At 40.8% G+C, this 25,035-nt stretch overlaps 1 protein-coding gene across 3 annotated transcripts in view; it reads left to right on the top strand.

Annotated features, from left to right (window-relative positions):
• The first annotated feature begins 974 nt into the window (after positions 1 to 974).
• The window catches only part of DAAM2 (dishevelled associated activator of morphogenesis 2), a 212,022-nt gene continuing 187,961 nt past the window's right edge, over positions 975 to 25,035 (top strand). The window contains exons 1-2 of one of the 3 annotated variants that reach the window (XM_086744495.1): positions 975 to 1,051; positions 19,939 to 20,073. The gene's annotated coding sequence lies outside the window, so the exon portion shown is untranslated. Of the gene's footprint in view, positions 1,052 to 1,133; positions 1,224 to 19,938; positions 20,074 to 25,035 lie in introns of those variants that run through there. The other 2 variants (XM_086744496.1, XM_086744497.1) reach the window with 2 other exon arrangements.

The raw sequence follows: 25,035 nt of genomic DNA, 5'->3' as shown, positions 1-25,035 counted from the left end.
GCTCAGCTCCTAAATGCCAAACCAAGAGATCTTATCAGTCCAAATTTATCATCACTTGCCTCAACAGGTTTGTAACATGAGAGCATTTCACTCTTCAAGTACTGCTTAACATTAATACTAATTAATGCTGCTAATACTTCTGCTTCAGTTTTTGGTCTAGCATCTCTTCTCTTCTATGTAACACTGAAAGGAGCTTTCATAGGAGGTGAAACATGTCATACTGTGCAGTACCAGAGAAATAATAGAAACAGAGATGCAAATAGGCAGAGATCAAATGAATAAAGATCATAGACCATAACAGAGATCAAAGATCAAATGAATTTTCTGAGCTGGTATTCACCTGAGATGAGACACTTCTAGAAGGTATTTTGAAGTTAGGAGAGAAGCTGGCCCACATGCCTGGGAAAACATTCCAGCTGGAATGGGTTAGTGCAAAACTGAAAGAGGATGTGGACAAGATGCTTGGAAGGGCTGTTTCACTCCTGATTTAGTCAAATCCAGTCAAAGCCTGGACACAGCAGAGCGCTGTGGGCTAGGAGTGTGTGTTTGTAGGGGGAGACCTCCTTGCCAGGCTTGAGTCAAATGCTGTTTAGGCACAGCTGAGAGACTGGAAAATACCGCTTTCCAAATGGGGACTTGCATGACAGATAGTTACATCCTGGGTGTGGATATAATATACCATGGGCAGAAAAATACAGGGATTGACTTTTGCCAGGGACTTACACAACCACATCTGTAGTTCCCCACCATTTCCTCCCTGACCTCCCTTGGAGATTTTTTCTATCCAAAAGTGTAAAAATTACAAAAAAAACCCTGCAATCTGGGCTCTACCTAGAGAAACTTTTAGATCGCTCATTCCATAAATATCTCTTAGAGGCTGTCTGACGTCAGAGGATTTGGAGAGAAAGGCTGGTCTGAAAGTGAAAACAGCAGCAGTTCCAGTCTCACTACAGCAGCGCAGCCAGCGAGAGGAGCAGCACAGGCATTTCCCTATGTGGATTACAGGACTGCAGAGCAGGGAGGAACTGCGCAGAGAAACAGACACTACAGTGTAAGTGTAGCTGCTGCAGCAACTAAATCTTCTCATGTTTTTGCTTGTTTTCAAGAACAAATCCCTGCAAGTACCACTTGTCTTTTTTTTTTTTTTTTCCTCTGAAATATCCTGAAGCCAGCTTGGCAGCAGCACACAGGATTCAAGTTTAGCTTGGTTGCTTCTCCCAAAGGTATGCAGAAGGGCTGACAGTGCAGGCTTTTGTACTCTTCTCTGTGTGGATGGGGGTGACAGTGGATGAGGGAGGTCGGAGAAAGAGAGGGAGGGAAGGATATATCTTTGGAAACTACAAAATTAACTGAAATTCACCTCCTTCATGTTCTGGTAGCAGGACAACAAAATCCCAAATAAGCCCTAGGCAAAACCCAACTTCCTTAGGCAACTTCACAATGCAGGATTTCTTTTTTAACTGTTTAATCCCTTGTCATATTGTGCAGCAAGCAGTTCCTCCTTCCTTATGAAGATGACAGGCAATTTCCTGGCTCTGTGACAATGAAGTCCTGTCCTAGTGTATTTGCAAGGCTACTGACAATAACAGATTAACACAAGTATGGAGTGTTGCTCACTGAATCTGACAAATTTAGCACCTTGAGGCTGTACTAGCTTGATACTAAGGGCTCTCCAAAGAACTCACTGCTTTTGCAGAGGCAAGGGGCATTTCCCACATCCAAAAACTAGCTGTAACACAGTCATACATGAAGGAGGAATCTCCATGAAGGAGGAATCTCCCTGTGAAAAACCTTCCAAGGTACTACTACAGACACATGGTGCAGGTCCCAAGGAAAGCTAGTGATTCTTAATATTTTTTTTTTTTACTTCAGCAGTCTAGAGATTCCCAAGCCTACTCTATAAGAAAGTGGTGTTTTCAGTGGGGCACTCAGCTGTATTTATTTACAATTAAAATTCAGTGCTGCAGGCATGTAATTAACCTTACCTCCCCCACCCCACACCTGGATGTCCCTTCTTCACTCCCTGCATAGAGATGGGAGCAGTTCTTGGGAGAGCTGGGGAGGCAGCAGTCCTCCTCATTGGCATCTTCTGAGATCCATGACAGAAATGTTCATTGCCTCTGTTGGGTGGAAGAGTGATGCCTCCTGTGTGAAGCTGACATACTTAGCTAGCACTTGTAGCTTTAGAAAGCTCTTTGCCAGTGAGAGGGTGCTTGATCTACACGATTGCTGTAAGGAGAGATGACGCCCTTGAACATAAACACAAAGCTGGGCTGAGAAGCAGGAGTTATGCGAATTGCACAATATAATGCATTGTGCTATTAGTAACTGGCTTCAGCCAACAAGCAGTCACAAGAAGGGCTGTTGCAAGTCAGTGCTTCCTGGGCTGAGTTGTTTTGATAATGGAATAAGTCTGCAAATACTTTTCCTCTTGAGGGTGGCACAGTGGGTTGCTGGGGCAGGGAGAAGGAAGTAAAGGAGGAAAGGTGAGGACTGGGAGGAGGGAGTTTTGCAGGGATCTCCCCTGCAAAATGAAGTTGAGCAAGTCTAGTTAACTGTGCTGAAAGCAACTGCAGGTTGATGTAACCCCTCTGCTGGCTAATTTAATGGAGGTAGCCATTACTAAGCAGATAGTCAAAGTCTAATCCCCACTAAAGGATGCCACACCATACCATACCATGTAAAGCAAGCAAGACTGGAGATGGAGAAAAAGCAACCATACTGACTGCACGTGTAAGGGAGCATGTGTTCTCAGAGCCAGATCCTACAGGGATGTATTTTGGAAGTGAAGTCTCCAGAGCTGGAAGGAATCAGCTTGGGATCTGGGGTGCTTTACCATGACATAGAATAATACTATCATAGAATGGTTTGAGTTGAAAGGGACCTTTAAAGGTCATCTAGTCCAACTCCCCTGCAAGGAGCAGGGACACCTTAACTAGATCAGGCTGCTCAGAGCCCTGTCTAGCCTGACCTTGAACATCTCCAGGAATGGGGCATCTCCCACCTCTCTGCGCAACCTGTTCCAGTCTTTCACCACCCTCAGTGTAAAATCTGACATATCAGAATCCTTTTCCTCTCCCACATTTATTTATTACTAGATACTTTAGATTTTAGATTTTTTTAGATTTATTTCTTACGAGATTTTATTTCCAGTAGCCTAGCAGCTGCTTTTCCAAGAAACTGCTTTATTTTCTTAGCAACGGCCTAATCACATTGGCTGGCAATGTGAAAGCAAAAAAAAAAATCCTTAAGAAATGTAGTAACTTTTTAGAAACCTATATGCCTCAATAAAAGCTTGAGAGCAGTCACAGCCAAGATAAGTATCTGGGAGCCACAGACACTTTTACCTGGTTCAGCAGTTAGTCTATCTGTTTGGACTCTTAGTCTATCTGTATTGCACTGGGCAATACAGAACTAATATATACAGAACTGCTGAAAGTTGAGAGGGTGAGAAGAGGAACTAAGGAAGAGATAATAACAGATTTGGGCTGTATTAAGCCTGACTGCTTCCTTTCTGTCTCACAATTCCTCTCTTTGTCCTTCAGCACAGCATCCCACTAGTGAGTGACACTACCTGCAGGGGTTTGCAAGTCTGGAAGTTCCTTGTGGGCTGTTAGTTGTGGTTCAGGGGGAAAGCTGCACACTGAGTGGAGGGGTGGGAGGAGGAATGAAGAAGGACATACTGATCCAGCAGGAGATAAATTTAGTGTCTTATGAGAATGTATGGGTCATCACTTGGCATCCTTGAGTTTAGATGAGGTTATACCAGTCAGGAAATTGCTAGTTCTTCTACTGGTGGACACTGACCCTAGAAGCAAGAGAAACAAACACAATATGGACAAGGCAGACATCTTTTCAGTTTTGCTTTGTGAAACAGAAAAAAAAAATTCCCTGTTGGAGTGCAGCCCTGAGGTTTTAAAAGTCTATATTATGTGTTGTGAAGTGCAGTCTCATGGTTTCACAGAGCTGAGTAAGCAAATTCTCTGGATATCCTAGTGGCCTTACCACACTGTATCACTTGTCTGCTGCTATTGCTGCTGTTTATTTAACTTGTGCGCCTTATGTGTAATGGAGATCATTCTTTTCATCTTGAAATCAGTTGCAAAAATTTTTCTTATCAAGTCCAGACGTGGTGTACACTGACTGTATTTTATTGGCAGGGAGGCGCAGCAAGAGTTGAACAGCATCTTGAAGGCATCTTGCAGATAGTTTGCTTTTGCTCCATCTGTCTTAGTTGACATAAAATTCCCCCAAGGTCCAGTGGAATCCCAGAAACCCATCTAGTCCCTCCAGGCCAGCCATCTGACCTAGTGATTGAGCAATCAGGGGATACCATTTCCTGACACTTAGGGGAAGGATGCGTGGGAGGTTTGGCTCTCAGCGCTTTAATTGCTGCAAATTTTCAAACCTGGGTCAATCCTATGGAGATCTGACCCTCTATCTCTTCCCTGCCTCTGCAGCCCCCAGGCAAGCACAGCATGTTCCTAAATTAAAAGAAAGCTGACTGCTCTGATTTTCATTGGATGAAAGAGTTTACTTGTATTTTCCCATGCTTTTTGTTGTGTTGATGATGGACAGTGATGTGTCTTACGGCTTTTCCATTTTACCAGTTGTGTTCCCTATTATCACACCTGTTTGAACTGAGGCTTTTGCAGAAAGCTGGTAGTAGTAGGACTCAGTATATATACTAACATGCATTAGATTTGATTAATTTCTCATCTTTCTGCAATTCCGCTTAACAGTGGAGTTACTTCTGTTTGGTGTGACTCTGAGTCATTATCAGGCTGAGGACTTGTTATCTTCCACGTTCTGTGTAGGTGTTAAATTTCATAGTGCTCTGTTAATTAGTTAAATGAAATTTATAGGGTTGGATTCTCAGACAGTGCAAATAGGTATGGGGGCTTCGTGTAGCTGTGACAAATGTATTCCAGCTGAGGATCTGGCCCAGCGTCTTCAGACTGGTAATGAGTGGTCTGAGGTACTAACAGTGCAAGTCTGCTCTCACCTGTACTAGTGAAAGTTTTTTGTAGATCTGTATTGTTCAAGAAACTTATTCCAGGCTTCAATTACAAGTAAGTTCAAGTAGCATCAGAATTTGGTCCAGAGAAACTGAGGCCCAAGTTTTGCAAAGTAACCTGTAATTTGGCTCTTTATTTTTAGTGTCTTGTTAAGGCACCAAGACACTAAAAAATTGAGACAGCCAAAATTATAAGCTACTTTTGAAATGTTGGCCGACTGACTTGGGCAAATCTACACAGTGGATTTGATTCTTCTCACGTACTTTGTACAGCAGTGTAACTCTCTGAAGGTCAGTGGAGCTACTACTGTTTTACAGCATTAGAATCATAGCATCACAGAATAATTTGGTCTAGTCCAACCCCCCTGCAAGGAGCAGGGACACCTCCAACTAGATCAGGTTGCTCAGAGCCCTGTCCTACCTGGCCTCTGATGTTTCAAGGGATGGGGCATCTACCACCTCTCTGGGCAACCTGTTCCAGTGTTCCACCACCCTCATTGTAAAGAACTTCTTCCTTTATAACTAGCCTAAATCTACCCTCTTTTAGTTTAAAACCATTACCCCTTGTCCTGTCATAACAGGACCTGCTAAAAAGCCTGTCCCCATCTTATAGGCCCCCTTTAGGTAGTGGAAGACCACTACAAGGTCTACCCAGAGCCTCCTCTTCTCCAGACTGAACAGCCCCAACTCTCTCAGCCTGTCCTCATAGGAGAGGTGCTCCAGCCCTCTGGTCATCTTGATGGCCCTCCTCTGGACTCGCTCCAAAAAGTCCATGTCCTTCTTATGTTGGGGGCTCCAGAGCTGGATGCAGTACTCCAGGAGGGGTCTCATGAGAGTGGTTTAGAGGGGCAGAATCATCTCCCTCGGCCTGCTGGCCATGCTCCTCTTGATGCAGCCCAGGACGCGGTTGGTTTTCTGGGCTGCGAGTGCACATTGCTGGTAGTGTCTATGGTGTCAGATAATATCTTCTAGTAGTAGGAGTTTTCTAGATTTGGGACAATATGGAGTAACAAATCTCACAAGGAGAAGCTCATGGGCTTTGGATTTAGTAGAAAAGTTATTCTGAGAGTATGGCAGGCTTATACCAGTGATAAGGTTTTTCTGGAATTAGGAATTAGAGAGACTTAAGTTGGAAAGAAGGAAGTAGATAAGAGAGGGAGATCAGAAGGCGTGCTGGAATTCAAGGAGTGGGAGCTGGAGATCAGAAGGATGTGTTTAGACTGCATGAAAATGGAAATAGAGGTAACCTTGAGGAACTGAGAAAAACTTTGGCCACAAGAGAGGAATAGGCTTCCTCCCCGAATAACAAGTGCTTGCTCACTTCCCAGTTTTGCTGGCTTCCAAGTAATAATCACTGAAGTTAATATTTCTGCTCATGAGCTTTGAAGTTCACATTTGTTTTTGTTGAAGAGTATTTTTCTCTTTACTGTATTGCAAGATTACTTAACTTCAGGCAATGCATGTGCCATCTTAGCTCTTCTTTGAGTTGTGGACAAATCTGATTTGTGAGACCAAACAATCTATTTTATCTTGTTGGTTTATTACTTTTTTTTTTAAGAAGGAATAAACAAGGACTCATTTTTACTGTTATGGCTTTTATTATTCAAGGCAGTGAACAAGCCTGATTTGGGTGGCTTTGTATTTTGTTTGCTGTTTGTAGGGGCAATGTTTTTAGCTGCTTAAACAATTGAATTAATGAGCCATGAGATCTTAAGAGATAGAAATCTACACAGTGCCCTGTTCATCCTTGAAGAAAGAGGTCAGGTCCAATTTAACTTTTTAAGATCTGATCTGAAGATGCGTTCCTAGGACATTTTCATAAATTAAATACACACACACGTAAAAGGGAGAAGGAACATTTTTGCCAAGGACTACAATCCAGGTTGGGTTTAATTGTGAAGAAGTCATGCAAGGATACATTTCAAGGGTTTCATAGAACGTGACAAGATTCCCTTCTCCCAAGACAAAGCTGTGGGAAGAGATGAAAAATCTTGGAGATGGGTCCACTGGTAGCTATTAAACATGATAATTTGGCTGTACTCCCATCTCCAAGTCCTAACCAACTAAAAGGATTGAGCAAGGGTAGGATAAGACTATATATGGTATTTTTATGTGCTTTCCCTAACCATCTGCAGCTGATCATTACTTGGAGATAGGGTACTGGTTTAGATGAACTTCTGATCTGACTCTATGTAGTCATGTTTATATTCCTGTGGTCTTTGAGAGAGAAGACACTGTGAAGATGCTCTGATGTTTCAGCTATTCTATGAGGGAGAAACAGTCATATCTGTAAGATGTGGGCTGAGGAACCTGAGCAGGTACATCACAAACCTCCAGAAACTTATTCACATTTTAAAGAAGTCTTTTAAGTGTCAAGAATGTACATGAAGAAACTATACCTTCATTTTTAGCACTATCTGTTCTTCTTGGTAGTAAAAACAGTGACCAACATCTCTCTCTATTCCCCAGTTCAAAAGTGAATTACAAACAATGACCTTTTTTTTTCAGAAAATATTTCATTTGCTAACCTCCCTCCAGTTATTTCTAGAAATGTTTTGCATTTCCTTTTGTATTTAAATATTTCTCTTAATCTGAGCATTTTGAACAGGCTTACTGATCAATTGTTGCTGATATTTTCATAAATAACAAATATATTGGGTGCTTCCATTTTCCAGGAAAGCTCATTGCTTTAAAAAAAACCAAAATTGGCTATTTTTAGGTGTTTCAGGCTGGTCTTGAAAAATCATGAATCTCTTTGTACACTTTTAGTCCTGCACTGTCATCTGCTTTCTTTCAAATTTCCAAAAGACTGTGGCAGAAATACGTGGGAATTCCATGTTGCTCTTCATCAGCCTGCCAATTCTGTTCCTTTCCTCGTCAGGTCTAATGGAACAACCTTTTCAAGAAGAAATGAAACTACTGTGGAGCTGTGTAAGCATCCTTGCCTCTGCTGATCTGTGCATAGAAATTTCCTGGACTCTTGTAGAGATGTAACATGAGGGATGATTTCCCTCTAACAGGAAGCTATTTTTTTCCCCAAGAATTTTTTTCCCAACAGTCCAGTCCCTCCAAAAACACACTGTCAATAAATCATCAGCCTACAATGCAGTAAGTTCTGTACTTTCCACTGGTTTAAGATCAAACCCTGAATACTGTGGGTATTATATGCTCATTAGCCACATTGTTTCTAATGGAGCTGGGGCAAACTCACTGCACTGTTCCTGTTTAACCAGTAGGAGTTAAATGATGAGAATATTTTCTTGTCTGCAATCATTCACTATACAACTATTTGAGGATAAGTCACATATATAGTTGAATAAAGTAAGCAACTTATTCTTTGCATTCAGCACTTTCCTTTGGAAAATTTCCAAGCACTTTACAAATATTAATGGATTTAGCATTTTGGGAAACTGAAGCACAGATTTCTCAGATGCCTGCAATCTAATGAGTCCCTGTAATATCATATAAATACTCTCACTGCAGGTAGGTTGGAGAGCCATTTTTAAAAGTGTTATTTTAACAAAGCCATAGCAATTGAACTAAAAATTTTATTTTAAAACATCTTTATTATTATGTCGCATTTAGTCTCTTGCCTGGTTGACAAGCCATATATTCGCCAGAATCATACTTCTCCCAGAATGCAAGTATATCACCCTACTGCAGAGTGAGTACTCCTTCCCTTTCTTTCTCCCTCCCCCATATCTGTGTTCTGGCTTCCCAGAGCCTCTAGTTATAATCCCCAGTTCTTCTTGCTGCTCTCTGCACTTCATTTAGGTTTTTGCCTACATTGAGAGTATGAAACTTAGGTACTGCTGATAATGATTGTAAAAGATATCTGTCCTAACTAGGTGGAATGGGTTTATTTGTTAGATTAAACAGCATACATCTGTAGAGAAGGTTTGCCAGGATATCATTCTTCCTTACAAACTTTATCAAGGATGAGGCCATCCACTAGTGCAGACAGTCTCGGTTTTCTCATTGAGTCACTGACCATTAAGCTGGGATGCCTGGACTGTGAGTACCCTGCTTAAATCCATTTGGCAGAATCTTGACCCCCTCCAGGCAGGTGACCCCAGCAGCATCTGCACAACAGATGAAAGAAAGCAAGATCTTGACCAAACACGAGGAGACTTCAGTCCTTTGCTACTTTTGCAGCCGGGTATACAGCGGGAACCAATTAAACTATGTTTCTAACAGCTGAATGCACAGAGAGACAGTTGGTTTTGTTCTCGCCTGTGCTCTGATCTGTCAGCATCCTCCTGCACTGTTTGCAGGGGCAGAGTATTAACCATGCTAGGGCCTTGCCAATATGAACTGTCTTCCAACTGTGCCCTACTGAGATATGAACTTGCCCTCATTGCTTGTTTCATACTTTTACTGCCCTGTGGGTCAGGTATCCCAATGAGTGAATCACTGTGGCTCTGTAATAGAGGCCCTGAAATGTGTTGCCAATGACAGAAGTACAAAGCTTGACCTTAGCCTTTCATCGTCAGCAGGATTCAGACAGTCTGTGTGAATGTTACAAAGTCTTTGGCACTCACCATTATTAAGTTATAGGGAGAAAACCAGATGCATTTTCTGACTAGGTGAAATTTTCCTTGGGGGACCCATGAATTGTTTTCCAGCTGTGTCTGGGCTTATCTAGAATAGCTTCATGTACCTGCTGGGGGACATGTGTTAAGCTATAAATGTCCTACTGTGCCCTTCGTGACACATTTTATGTTTAAACAGAGGCAAAATTTAGCAAGCAACTCCTCACTGCCTCATCCCCTGCTTACTTACAGTGATGATGTTTAGTATGTTCACATCTATTGGGACATCTCCAGAGGCCTGTACTCTTTCTGATTTACACATCTGTTAGCCTAGCTAAGCTACTGTGAAATGGGATCCTTATCTAAGAAAATACTTACTGTAAATACAAGATAGAGTTGACCTAACATAATATACTAACATTTTCATGTGGTATCACTGTCCTTTTAATGAGAAGCTGTTTAAGAATGTTGCTTCATCAGTCTTGAGAGTCAATTTTTCAATTACCTGCCTCGATTTTTGCAAGATATATCAACACACAGTTCAGATTACATACATATCAATATTTTGTTCTTTCTCCCTTTGACATAAAAAATATCTGTAGCTGTATGTATTTTTATCCACAGAGCATGAATATTCAAAAAGAGTGGACTAAATTATGATCTCTAGAATGAGGTGTCAGAGGTCAGGGAGATGATATTATAGCTCTGCACAATGAAATACCTAATTTATCATTGCTAGCTGCTTTAAACTAAGAGTGAAAATGGCTGCCTCAATTCAGACTGGAAAACTTATCTAACCTGTTTCCCCCTGTTCACTTGAAAACTCTTATGTTAATGCATGACAATATTGGAATAAGCACACTGTTGAGTCTGCTGGACTATGCGTCTATTAGGCAGTTGCCTGTAATTGTAGGAAACAGGATGCGATGACCTTGTGGTCTTACTCCTATGAAGGCACATGACACAGAATCCAACTGGCCACCCTACAGGCTTTGGTGACATGTGGGAGTGCAGCAAATTAAAATGGAAGCAGATGGTGAAAAACTCCTTTCTGTGTTTTGCCTTGTCTTTTCTTTCAGGGATGTTGCCTTAAGTCTTTGATCCAAATAGCCTGCTGAGGAAATATGTCTCTGAGCTATGATGAAACAACACTAGGAACCCTGTGTTCAATTCTGGGTACTCAATAGTAAGTGGTTACACAGTGATGGGGAGAGATAGGCAACCTTCATTCTTCCTTTGAGCACTCATTAGTCATGGTCTCTTGGGATTCTTTAGCTCTTTCAGGAATAAACTTAATTCACAAAGAAGCTAGAGCGAGCTGGGCAGTTTGGTGCCAGACTGGGGGGCAACGCCTTCAGAGAAATGAGAAATGCTATTTGACTTCCATTAGAAAATCTCCTATTGTTAATCTTGGGCTTGCTTCTGCTGGCTGGCCACTGCCACTAACTGCCATTAACTTTTTGCATGATATGAGGTATGTGCTTTCCAGTATGCTACCTATCTGTCTGTCTAACTAGCTACTTACCTACCTACCTACCTGTTTGTGTGTTTGCTTGTAATGGAACAGCCCAGGCTGCATGGATGTATAAGCTTTATTTTCTAGGTTTCCTGTTTAGATTGTGATTCTAAGTCTATGAGCTCTCTAGATTCCTATATCTGTTGGTTTTGGACTTTTAAAGCTGAAGTTCTCACCATCATTTTGGAGGCTTGTTTCTAGGGCTGGATGTTGCCATTTGATATCATCTTGTGATGCTAATAGGGGGACAGCATACACACTGTCATCTTGTGATGCTAATAGGGTGAGGAATAGTGGCCCCTGTAGCCACAGTGAAGCTCCCCGAGAAATTCACTCATGGGTGTCACAAAAGCAGTTTTCCCAGTTCTGTGATGCTTTGAAGCAATCTAAAAAGTCTCCATGTAGAATAAGATGCTATGCTGGATTTTTTAGTATCTCTGGACTTCAGTTATGTTCTGAGTGTCCCATGAAGCTTTAAGGTCACAGTGAATGTTGTACCCCTCCTAGGCAAATGCACCCAGACTGGAGTTTTTTTCAGTGGTGATTGTCCATTGTTCTTAAAACACCAAGCTTACTTTTACATATTCACTGAGCAGAGACATAGTAATCACTGTATTATATTAGCGTCTGTATATCTGACACACCCAGTGATTTGTTTGCAGACTTTCCCACACCCTCAGAGTTGCCACTTGGTAGTTTGGGTCATTTTTACCATGGCTGTGTCAGATGTCATTTTCCCTCCAGATATTTTTGGGTGTAGCTGATTGCAGCAGGGAGAGAGGACAACATAAGTCTGCCTTTTACAGCTCACCTGAGTTGCATCATTAGAGAGCATTAAAATATTCAGGCAGTTGCACTAGGTGATCATTGTAAGTCCCTTCCAACTATTCTATTCTATTCTATTCTATTCTATTCTATTCTATTCTATTCTATTCATAGGTGGTGTTTTTGTTTTGTGAGGTTTGGTTTTTTTTTTTACTATGTACCTTCTAACCATATGGTTTCAGTTGGTTTTTTTTTTTTTGTCCTCCTTTTTTCACTCAGCAGAGGAATATGATAGTCCTGCGAATGTAATATTCGCCTAGCTAGACCTCATCACATTGAAACACTAGGCCAACACAGGCCTTTCATTTTCTTATTGCCATTTGGTATCAGTAGGACGATTTTATTGTATTTCTAATTCATCAAGCCTGTCTGATGTATCGAAAAGTCTGTGTGCTTATGTTTATTAGTATTTGATTATTTTTTTTTTGTCTTGCTTAAACTTGCCTTGTTGTCAGCTATTGGAGGTCCTCTGGTGTAAAATGTGTCAGAGCTGACTAAATGCCCCCTTGCCCTGCCTGCTTTGCTAATTGTGCTGAGCCAAGTAGTATCTATTGGATATGCAAGCGCGGAAGGTAAGGAATGGTTTTGTTAACTCAGGGAAACAAATGAGTTGTAGATAGGAGCTATGCTGCTGGTATGGCAAATAATTACAGGCTGCAGACTTCACAGGTTCCAAAAGCTAGGCAATTTCCACCTTGCTTAATACTTGGGTAAGATACCAAAGTCTATATCAAGCAGTGCTGATAATTTAGAGACATATATCCATTTTGATTCAGGTTCAAGACCAAAATCTCAGGAATTTGATATTATAGGATATCAGAGTTTCTTGCCTGTGTTCCACTGTGCTTTTGAGCACTAAACTAGTCATCTTTGAGGAAAGGATTCAAGAGTTTAGCCTATCAGGAAACATAACTTACAGAATAAAGTAATGATTTTGGTCAGTACTTTACCTGGTTCAGTAAAATGTATAGTTCTCTGATACTTATCATTAGGCACACTAAGAATGGGACATAGTCTAATAGAGCTGTCTTTGATTTCTGGTTTCTCTTTGTCTTCTGGCTGCTTGTTTCTGACTCCACAGATTCTTAATATACTGTCCTCATCCAAAAAATATTAATATAGATAGTCCCTTAGACTCCACCCTCTGTGAAAGTTATGTTACACTGGGCCAATTACAAGACCACATTTACAAAAAAAAAAAAAAAATCGTTAGCTGTGGATGCCTCAGTTTTTGTGTTCAAAATTGATACTTTTCATTATATGACCCAAAACACCTCAACTCTAGCAGACTTTAGCTTTGACCTGTAGGGCTTGTTTTTTTCAGAATTGTTTCAGCATCCACATCACCACTTGACTTCAAAAGGAGTTGTGAGTGCAAATGCATTCAGTCACTTCCCCAAGGTCACAGTGATGGTCAGGATCAGAGCTCCACAGAGCAGTTCCTTGCTCCAAGTAAACAAACATACATCACAAACTGGTAGAAACTTCCGAGCTGTGCAGGGATCCTGTATAGCTGCAGCTCCAGAAATGGGTCTTGTCTTTCTTAGCAAGATTTAAACAGCTACACTTTCATAATAGTAACAGCTATTGCCACCTGTGTAATGACAGTAATTACCAGCTGAGTAGGAACTATTATCCGCTGCTGAAGTAATTTCTTCCATTGTAGTGATTGTTTTAAAAATATCATGGCTTGGGAATTGCTTGGAATGTCCCTTCTGTGTTGGCTTGGCATTGACCTACCTGGTTGCAGAGTGAGAGGGAGTGCTTCTTCATTTTCTTTACTGAGGACTTACCACAATTAGCTTTGTGCCAAAGAGGTGGGTGAACAATGCAGCAAGCCCTGCTTTTTTGTGCTCACTGCAGTAAGTTTAAGGTTGCCGGGAAAACTCAACAGCTATAGAAAGCAGCATGTTGGAGTGACGCCACAGCCTCATCCTTCCCTATAGTGTCAGCTGAATTGGCTAGGGAGTTCTGGCTGCACCTTTTCACAAGAACAGTAATTTCCCTGAGCTCTCATTAGCACACTCCAGTGATCAGGGTGCACCCTGCTGTGTAAAACGTCCACATACTTCAGGAATAATGTAATTTAGGGTTTTGTCTGAGGTCTAAGCATGATTTGACTAATGGTGATTTAGAGCTGAAATAGAAGCAAGGCTGGAGAAGTGGGCTAAACATTTTTCTCATTTAGCTGAGTTGTCCAAACACTGGAGACTAAGATGAGCTTATGCAGAGCCTTCTAACATAGACTCTGAGTCAGGCATTATTATCCCTCTTTCAGAGAGTACAGAGTCAGAAACATGAATTGGCTTGCCCGTGACCACACAGAAATGCACAGCTAGTGTCAGCATTACAAGTTGGTTACTCAGAACCACACAGATGTGCAACATGTATTGCCCTTCTTCCCACCCCTATTTGCTGTAAAGACTTCTTGCAAGGGACCAGATGTGTAGTCTTTGTTCTCTTGCAGCGTTTTGTGAGTACGATTGTTCTCTTTTGGTGTAATTTTATTTTTAATATAAAAGTCTTAATGAGTAAAGTAATGCTTTTCAATGTGTACAGTTTCATGATCACTGTAAAAATACAGATCTTTAAGTCTGAAAAAGTTTGTACCTGTGGAGCTTTCTGTTGCTGGCCCTTCTGGGTAAACCAATACACACTGGTGGAAAGTGAAGATTTCCAGAAGTGGCTGAAGGAAATTTTCCTGGCCTTAGCAAAGCACAACACTGAAAATGAGAGGACAATCAATTTAAATGAAACTAGTAATTTGTAAAAGGTTTAGAAAACTTCAAGTGGATGCTGAGGTTGAGACTTAGATTTCCTGTCTGTTGAAAATTTATGAATGCCTTTGCTTCTCCCTAGATGTTGGGCATAACTGTTTGTGTCACCTTCCCTACGGCCCGGAGCAGAATCTGCAGGCCCTTTTCTTTAAAGCCTTTGGAATTTACATAACCCTGCAATTGTAGCAATGCAAAATGTGGCTCTGGTTACAATAACAAGGGTTTAGGGAACGCAGGGAGAGATTGTAGCGGCAAAGGCATAAAAGCAAAACAAAACAAAAATCGACATGCTGTTTTAATTTTCAGCAGCCACGTGAGAACTGTCTTGCAGTTCCTAACTATAAATAAATCTCTGCCGTCATAGGAAGACAAAAACCAAAACAGTTCACATTCCTTCCAAATTTTCTTAACTTTATAAAAAATAAAGGAAAGGTAAGTATTTCAAAAGCAGAGTGTGTCTTTGCTCGGGAATGTCAAATTATTACTCAAGGGGGTTGATATTTGCATCAAGTGAAGAAATTTGGCATTAAATCTCTCTTTCCCGACTCCATCTCCACCAGCTCTTTTGAGAAAACCACTTAGGACTGCGTATGGATAATGTGCCAAGCAATGCTTCTTAAAGCCCCAGGGGTTCACTGCCCTAGTGTCAGCTGAGGCAGAAACTTTCTTGGAGATGAATGAGGACTACACAGAAGCATGCCTGTTGCTTCTTGTCAGATGTTACATCCTAGTTCTGTTACATGTTGTGTTAGGAAGACGGGGACGACGATCACTTCATTGGACAGTGAGATGCTGTGGCACTGACAGATGCAGACGTGAATGCAGAATCAAACAGCCAGTACTCCATACCAAAAGTAGTGCTATAGAAATAAGTAAGCCTGCTTGTTAAGTAAGCTTATAGTCACCTGTTCAAATCCAGCTTCAGTTGATCAGAATGAACAACTGTTAAAATTGCAAATATCATAGGTTAAGCTCCTTGCGTTTAGGCTCAGGGATGAGAAAATGTAATGGTATGTGAATTGCATGACTAAGGATAGTTCTTTAGGCGATATAAGGACAGACTGAATCATGAAGTGGTAACATAGGGAATGAATGGAGATAACTTTTAGCAGAGAGCCCTAGGGTAACCAGGACCATATGAGGGTTTCTCTACATTAATGAGATGGAAATGTTTAGCTTAAACTTCTTTCTAGGAAGATAAAGGTCTAAGTCTTAAAATGTGGCTTAATGTGTCAGTGTGGTGAAGTCCTAGGCAGCAAGATGGGAGACTGGCAAAGAAATATCAACACCAGCAAACTAGGAAGGAACTGCAGTTTGCAGGGAAACTGATTGACTTAACTTGACCCTGAACTGTGGTGTTGCTTTGAATGGGCATGAGGCCTCCCAGAACAGGGTATCTTTGGATTTGTGAGTGTTCCCTGGAAAACATAGGAAGGACAAACTGCAGCAGAGGAGGAGCCTGATGTTGCTGTGAAATGGTTCTCCAGTGTATGATAGCATCTGCTTGACACTACCTCATCGTAGGGATGGACGATGAGTCAATTGAGAACTTGTGGGTTAGGATTAGTGGGCAATGCTTTGGTGGATGTTTGTTTGCCTAATCAGAAGAATGACTAAAGAAGACCTTCTTTGGGCAACTGGAAGAGCCCCCTGACCACCTCATTACCTGCTGGAAGGGCTACACAGCAGGACACAAGAAATCCAGGAGGTTTCTGGAGTGATGACAATTTCCTAACACAGAAAATGGATGAGCTGAAGAGAGGAGTTGCTCTACTGGACCTAGTATTTACAAACAAGGAAGAATGGATTGGGATTGTGAAAGTCAAGAGTTGCTTTAGCTGCAGTGGTGATGGGATGGTAGAGTTCAAGATCCTGAGTGAAGGGAGCAAGACAAAAAGCAGAATCACAACCTTCGACTTCAAGAGAGCAGGCTGTGACCTGTTCAGGGACCTGCTTCAAAAAAGCCCACACTACATGGCCCTGGAGAGAAGAGAGGTCCAGGAGAACCAATTGATTTTCCAGGATCACCTCCTCCAAGCTCAAGAACAGTTCATCCTGATGAGCAGGAAATGAAACAAAGGTGTGAAGAGGCCTGTGTAGATAAGCAAGGAGCTCCTGAGTAAACTCAAACATAAAAAGGAAGTTTACAAGAGGTAGAGGTAGGGTCAGGTGATCTTGGAGGAATATAGAGACACTATCTGAATGTGTGTGGATGGGATAAGGAAAACTCCTACCTGGAGTTGAATCTACTAAGGGACACAAAGAGCAGCAAAAAGGGTGTCTAAAGGGAGGTCAGTTGCAAAAGAAAGATGAGGGAAAAAGTAGACCCACTGCTATATGGTTTAGGGGAAAAAGGACACACAAAAGGATAAGATACTCAATCTTCTTCACTGTGCTTCTTACTGGTAGTACTCGCCTTCAGAAATCCCAGGCCTCTAAGACCAGCAGCAAAGTACAGAGGAAGGAAGACTTACTCTTAATGGATGAGGATTGGGTTATGGAATATTTAAATAAACTGGACAAATAAACAATTAAGTCCCTAGAACCTGATGGGATACACCCATGAATGCTGCAGGAGCTGTCTAATGTTGTGAAGCCACTCTTGATTTGCTTTGAAAGGTCATGGCCACTGGAGGAGCTTCCTGGGGACTGGAAGAAAGCAACTGTCACTTTTATCTTCAAAAGGGACAAGAAAGAGGACCTGGAGCACTACAGGGTGGACAGCTCATTTCAATCCCTGGCAAGGTGATGAAGCAAACAATCCTAGAAACAATTTCCAAATAGATGAAGGGCAAGAAGTGACTGGGAGTAGTTAGCACAGATCTATAAGGAGAAATCATGCCTGACTATCCTAATAGCCTTCTATGATAAGATGATTGGCTTAGTAGATATGAGGAGAGCAGTAGATGCTGTTTATCTTGACTTTATTAAGGCTTTTAACACTTTCACATAAGGTCCTCATTGACAAGCTGATGAAGTGTGGGATAGATAAGTGAACAGTGACATGGCTTAGTAGCTGACTGAGCTTCTGAGCTCAAAAGGTTGTAGTCAGCAGCAAACAGATCAGCTGCGAGCCGCACAAATGTTGTATCCCAGGGTCAGTACTCAAATCCAAAACTGTTTAACATCTTCATTAATGGCCTGGATAATGGGACCGAGTGCACCTTCAGCAAGTTTACAAACAACATATAACTGGGAAGAAAGACTGATAGACCAGATGGTTATACTGGTGTTTGGAGGCACCTCAATAGGAATCTCATAAAATTCAACAACGGGAAATGTCTAATCCTGTTCCCGGGGAGGAACATGTGCCAGAACAGGCTGTGGCCAACCAGCTGGAAAGCAGCTTTGCAGAAAAGGACCTGGTAGGCAACGAGTTGAACATGAGTCTTAAGTGTCATAGAAGGCCAACAGCCTCTGGATTATATTAAGAAAAGCATTTCCAGCAAGTCAAGAAAGGTGATCCTTCCTCTCTGCTCAGCATTGGTGGGACATATCTGGAGTTCCGCATCCAGTTCTGGGGTTCACCAGTGCAAGAGAGAGACGGATGTATTGGAGACAGTGCAACAAAGATGATTAAAGGGCTGGTACATCTGATATATGAAGAGAGACTGAGGGACCTAGGACTGTTTATTCTGGAGAACAGAAGCCTTGAGGGGATCTTATGAATGTGTATAATATACCTGATCATGAGTGGAGTGAATAAGACGGAGCCAGTTGCCTCTCAGTGGTGCCTGGTGGCAGGATGAGAGTTTATGGGCACAAACTGAAGTACAGGAAATTCCATTTAAACATAAGAAAAAAACTTTTAAAATGTTTGTGTGATCAAATACTGGAATAGATTGCTCACTGAGGTTATGGAGGCTCCATGTGTAGAGGTACTAAAAAACTGTCTGGATGAGACCTGAGGCAACCTTCTCTAGTTGACTGTCCTTTGAACAGTGAGTTTGGAGCAGGTGATTGCCAGAGGTCTCTTCCAACCTCAACTGTTCTGTGCTCTGTGATACCTTAACCTGGTTTTTTTTTTTCTCATGACTGAGCCAAAATAGCTCAAGAATTGTCATCACAGCTGGCACTTACTATTTTGGGACAAGTATTATTTGGGATGTGCTATCTCACATCCTGTTAAATTAAGTTATGCCAGAACAAAAATCAGGAATTGTGGTGAAAGGTTTGGGAGCAGCAGTAGAATTGCTTCCCATGCTATATATTATTTGAGGCTGTGTAGAGGACTTCACTCTTTAATGTTTCTAATGTGGTATCATTCACTAGTATCAAAGCCTTACAGAGAAGAAAGGAAAGAAAAGAAAAAAGAAGTGGCTTGAATTTGCCCAGTGTTGATGGACCCGTGTTAAAGTTGATATTGTTACTTCAGTGAAAAATGGGGTTAATGAAGGGAAAACAAGGCCTGTGTTTCTGTTATCCCCAAAAGGCTACAGTTTCTATGAATAATCTTAAGGCATTCATGGAAGAATTGACAATTTTAATGATGTTTCTCTTAAAGCAGCTTAGTTAAATGGCATGGGAAGCAAACAAGGAAAAGGTCTCTTTAATGGTATTTTCTAAAACGACAGTACAGCAGCATTTGTGGAATGTCCTGGAGCACAATCATTTGGCTTTAATAGAAAACAATGAAAAAACCCCAACAACAAGAAAATTAGCTGAATGATAAAAGTAAATAATTCATAACAGATTTTCTCCTAAATCCTGGAAGTCATCTGTCTAGAGCAGCTGATACAAAGAAGCCAAAGCCAACAGTTCTGTATCGGCTGAAAACCATCTTTGTATATGTTAATCACATTCAGTGCAGACAAATTTGTTTCTTTTTCTCTATCAGTGATCACTTATGGTCCCTATACTTAATGTGTAGAGTAACCAATCAACAATTTGTCTACAATGGAGATGCAATCAATGTTGAAGATATAATGGTACATGTGAGGTACTCATATTGAGTTTGATTCTAGAGTGTATTAAAAGCACTGCTGAGTGCTTCAGCAAAGACGCCTTTAAGTGTTTTCTTGCATTGACATGCTCAAATAGTACCTACTATCTGCATCTTCTCTTGCTTAGTGTTAAGCATGTGCTTCGAATCATTCTGGTTTAAGACAAAGTAATTTCATCAAAAGAGTGGAAGACCAGCCCTGTACTGAAGTTAACAGAGACCATACAGGAACCTCTGTAATTTCTTATGAAAGTGAAAAAAACATTGGAAGTGCCTTTTATAGTGATAGAAAGCTAAAAGGAACTATTTATTTGCAATTATGTCTCCAGAAGACCATATCTGCAATTAAAACGGCTGTACTAAATCATCTGAAGGTGGGGTCTTCCTACATGGTGAGGTCCTGAACTGAACAGAGACACCTACACAGAGAGAAGAGCAAATCGGAAACTACACAGATCATCCAGGTTAGTTGTGATTTGCATGTGGGGAATGGGAGAGGAATGGAACACAAGGTAACAGGATTTTAGCTGTCACTTTTCTCTTAAACTTGTGTGATGTTACCTACATTCACCAGGCAAGAGGAATCTTCCACCTATTACAAGGTGATTTTCAACTTTAGAGCAAGGCTACAGCAAACAGGGCTTCACTGTCCCCAGTTATAGACAAATCAGGTGTGTTTAGAAGCAATATATATCCTAATGACATAAAAATTGTAATCTCCTACCCCACCTGTTATTTTTACCCCATCACCATTTCAGCAGAACAGAACTTGGATCCAGGCTGTGCTACAAGTCTCAGTCACGCTATTACTTAGTCTGAGGACCAGCATATTAACTTGGTTTTGATTATAATTATAGTCTAAACTGGAGGCATTTATTGTAAGTTAGTAAGTATGCTTATTGGAAATGACAGTTTAATAACGTTCTTGATTATATGCTCTATTTTTCCTCTTTCTTTCTTTACTCTGTCCTTCATTCTTACAGAGGGGCCACCACTTAGAAGAAAACTTAGTGTCAGCATCTTCATCCTTGGTACAATTTAGAATCCTTCAGGGTTTTAGTCTATTAAGAAGAAGTTATGCATTCAATTTGTGCATGAATCCTAATTTTACCTAATGTCTCATCATTGTTGGTGTCCTTTCTATTTCTCTCGTAGTGTTTGCAGCAATCATTTACAGAGACAAAATAATGTGAAACCCTTTCTTCCCATGATGTTTCCACTTTATGAGATGTGAATGCTGTGAAGTCATGTGATCCAGTTCCCTACTGCCACGCACTCTGCAGCAGTATTTACATGAGTGCAGTGTGAGTGTAAAGTATGGGTGAGTTAAGATGGTGCATGCTTCACACTGATGTAAACGAGTACACCAAGCAGCAGGGCAGTGGTGAATCAGCTGTCAGGGCTCAAGCTCAGTCATACTTCAGCTGAATTGAGCAGTAAGTTTCCTGTAGTTGTCTCCACAGGCATAATCCTGCCCCTCTGTCAGTATCCTAAACAGTTCCCACAGCTGTTAGAACCTCACAGACAGTCAATAGAAAAAATACAAATGCTAAACTTCAGGTACTGTTATGTGAAACAAAGTATGATGGTTTGCTTACAGCTCCAGTTCTCTAGCTGTGTATTCAAGAAGAACATATTTACTCCCCATAATTTTAAAACACTACCATTTTACACCTTTGAAGTCTTCTGGAAAACTGACTAATTCATTCTTGATTAGCTACATCCCTCAAGGTGATCAGTTTCTTCTCTGGCGTGTGAAGCAGTTCAGGAGCAAACGATTTTAGGAGCCCAGTCTCTGTGCATGAACATCTTGTATAGAATCAGGGCCACTACTTAGTTAAATATGTACTGCTCCCTTGCCATATACCAAGTCTCCTTCTGGCTCAGACTACCATGAGGGAATTAAACCTTGCAGAATCTGCATGTGCCCCCTTCATATCCCAGACAACTGCTTCACAGGGAGAGCAATGTATTTTTTTTTGTCTCCAGAGCAACTCAATCTTTTTGGTAATCACACATGTACTACTTAGCACCCCACTGAAGCATGGGTGCTCAGCATTCCCCGCAACCTGAACCATCTTGCCAACAAAGGTGGCTTACACCTTTCTTTTCCCCTGTCTTCACCCTCACAGTCAAGCAGATTTCCAAGAGAGCAATTCAGCGTCCTTTGCATAGATGTAAGGAGCCACCTTTCCATAGGATCTTTGTCTCATTTCTAGGACTCTAAGCATACAGAAATTTCTGTAAAGAAAGCCAAGTATTCTCCAGGAAAGTGTGTGTCACAAAATAGGACAGATTCTGTGTGATGGAATTTATGTCCAGGAAAAATCAGGGTGGGTTAACAGTGGTGTAATGGAGGGGAAAAAAAAGCAACAACAAAACATCAAAGCCCTGAAACCCAGAATAAAGAGCTTGGCCTTCAAGTACTGAGACCAAATGTCATTTGCAATTAATTACTATAATAAGGACAGCTGCCTTCCTAATTGATTTCAGCTTCTTACTAAGGGATCAGTGCTACTAATTAGTTTGCATGTAAACTCGAGAGGACATGAATAATCAAAGTTTAGCAAGCCACACCAACTGTAACTAATCCTTCTAGATCTTCTGCAGAGAATACACAGTAAGCAAATGTTGTCCCCTGCCCAGCATCACAGACGGAGGAAGGACTTACTGCTCCGGCTACTTTTTTCCACTGACATGCTACAGAGGACTCAGAAGCATGCACAACTGGCAACCTTGAAGTCACTTTTGAAGGAAGTGAATTTCCTAGGTAGAATAGGAGCAATGTGATAGCTCTGTCACCAGTACTGTAAGGAAGAGGTTATTTAGCTGGAGCTCCCTGCCTGCCAAGCAGCAGTTTCAGGATCTGTGAGTAGCCAAATATCATTTACAAAACCCCAAGGCTGTTCTAAGTTGGTATCAGAGTCTTAACATACCTTGATCAGCTTATAGAACACAGAGTAACAAGGGTGGTTTAAAAACTGTCATTACTTCATCACTCTGGTTTTGTGCTAACCAGAAGTCAAACAGAGTAAAAGATCTAGCCTAGACCCTCTATCAGATTAAGAAGTGGAAACAGCCTTTCCCTTTGCCTTTCCTTCTTCCTGTTCCTTTGATTTTCCTGGAAGTCACTTAGGTCTGTGCGTTCATAGCTGGAGACTGACTTTCTTTCTGACTGTATTAATGCCTTATTCTTGGTTGGAGCAAGACATGTTGATCTAGATCATTGCTAATTAAATTATGGTTAATACATCAGGTATTCCCTAAACACTTCCAAAATTTAAAAAAGCCCATGTACCCCTCCTTGTCATGCAGCTAAACAAATCCATGCACATAAATCAGTGGAATAAATGAAAAAACCCCAGACCATTCAGAGCCCAAACGAATTTTTAAATTATTGTTAGTGAAAGCCTATGTTCCAGTGCAGCCCAAAGTAGTCTTTGGATTTTTTTCAAAAAGGAAAAAAAACCAACCTTCAAATGAAAAATATTGAGGAATGTAATTATATGGACTTTTACTGGAACAGCTGCCTAGGGACAAGCTCACTTAGTCCTCCTTAGTTCAGATAATTAGTAGATCTAGCCAACAACATGTGGTTATTAATCTTTGTGATACAGATCGCCTGTCTGCATACTGCTCCTTTCTGTAAGGTGACCATTTGCTAGAATATAGATTATTTGAAAAAAAAAAATTATCTGGAAGATGAGAAGATATATACAGAATATAATGAAGCATTCAAAAACGATGGGGAAAACAGAGGAAGACTCCATTTCACAAATCAGCGCCCTCTGTTGCTAACTGAAAAGGAAAAAAGAAACTGAAAGGACCTGAAGTTCATCTGAATTGTTTTTTTTTTTTTTTTTTCTAAAACTCTAGTCTGTTATCTCTGAGAAAGTATCATTAACAGGTTCAAAAGGGCCATAAAGTGTTGGGTGTGAAGACAACGCAAGTTTCTTCAAGGCAGGCAAATGAAGTCAGGGTGAAGCTGCTGGCTACAAATGTTTACTATAGTCAGGGACTGCTTACCTTTAATTGCTGGTAGATGATTGATGTTTTGGTGGCAGGAAATCTAATCTAATTCTGGCTAATTCTGTCTCCCTCGCCTTCAGAGATCTGAGTTTCAGTTGAGCTATTATCTGAAAAAAAAGAGTTGCACTTTCAAAATGTTTGAGAAATACCAAGCAAAACTAAAAGGAGAAATGAGACAATTCCTGTAAAATTTCCACATTTTTTTTTTCTTTTTTCCTTCAGCTGGAAAGGAATTTCTGACTTTTGCTTTCTAAGACCTTGTAAACCTTTTCTCCTTCCTGAAGAGAAAATGTCTTTTTCCTCTTTCCATACATGTTATCTGAGTTGCAGCAAATACTGATGGCTTTTCTTTTGGGCTTGCATGTTCCCTTGTCAGCAAGCAACTTGTGCAGACCACTCGCTAAATCTTAACGAATACAGGAGAGAAGGTTATAAAGGGGTTGAGAAGCCAATGCAAGAGAAGGAGCTGTAAACAGGAAAAACATAGGGAAAAGGATGAAATTGAACTGTGCCATCTCCAGAAAGGTCCAAATCAACATCTTACATCTTATTATGATGGATATAGATATGAATGTAGTTGTAGTTGACCTAAATTCTGTGGTGTGGGCCTACGGAAAACTAATCTTTTTATTTTAGAACTGGTAGAAGTAGTTTGATAGCTAGTACATTGATTTAAGGCATTGTCGAGGAACATTATCTTCACGTTGGAGGCCACAACTTTCTATAACTGCACAACTCATACATCTGATAAGACTTAGTTTCTAGGAACCAATTTATTTACTTTTAACCATTTTTTTTTTCAACTGAGAAAATAAACCCAGCAAAAATAAATGTTTGTGCTGGGTTTGTAGAGGCAGCTAGCAAAAATATACCTTTCCATGGTGTCAGGAATGCTGCAGGAAAAGAAGTATACCAACAAAATACATCAGATGCAAGCTAACCTTAATAGCAATAGGTTCTCCTGCAGTTTCACTCAAACATGTGCATGCATGCACACCTGTAAATGCATACATGCACACACAGGTATGTACACACATTATGATTCATCAAGTGGAAAACAATCTTGTGAATTAATAGCTTTAATTTTTAATTATTAATTAACATTATTTCAGATGAGCACTGTCCAGATCCCTATGTTTTTTAAAGTTCAAAGCAAGTTCTCAAACTGCTGTTTTAACACAGTAAAGATGTGGGTTAGGATTGAAAAGCTTTAATCTGAAACTTACATATCCTTGAATAGTTCCATCCTTATTCACCAGGAGGTCAGTGGGAGTGGAATCCAGCCCTTAGATCTAATGGTGTGGTTTGAACCCAAAGATAAAAATTATTTTAGAAGAATTTTAGAGTAATTACATTAACTAAAAGAATGTATAAGCATATCTGTATTTTATTGACTA

Source organism: Chlamydotis macqueenii, chromosome 3, assembly GCF_036417535.1.
Source record: "Chlamydotis macqueenii isolate bChlMac1 chromosome 3, bChlMac1.mat, whole genome shotgun sequence".
Lineage (NCBI taxonomy): Eukaryota > Metazoa > Chordata > Aves > Otidiformes > Otididae > Chlamydotis > Chlamydotis macqueenii.
The sequence above is the reverse complement of the archived record's forward strand: the minus strand, read 5'-3'. Positions and strand labels throughout refer to the sequence as shown.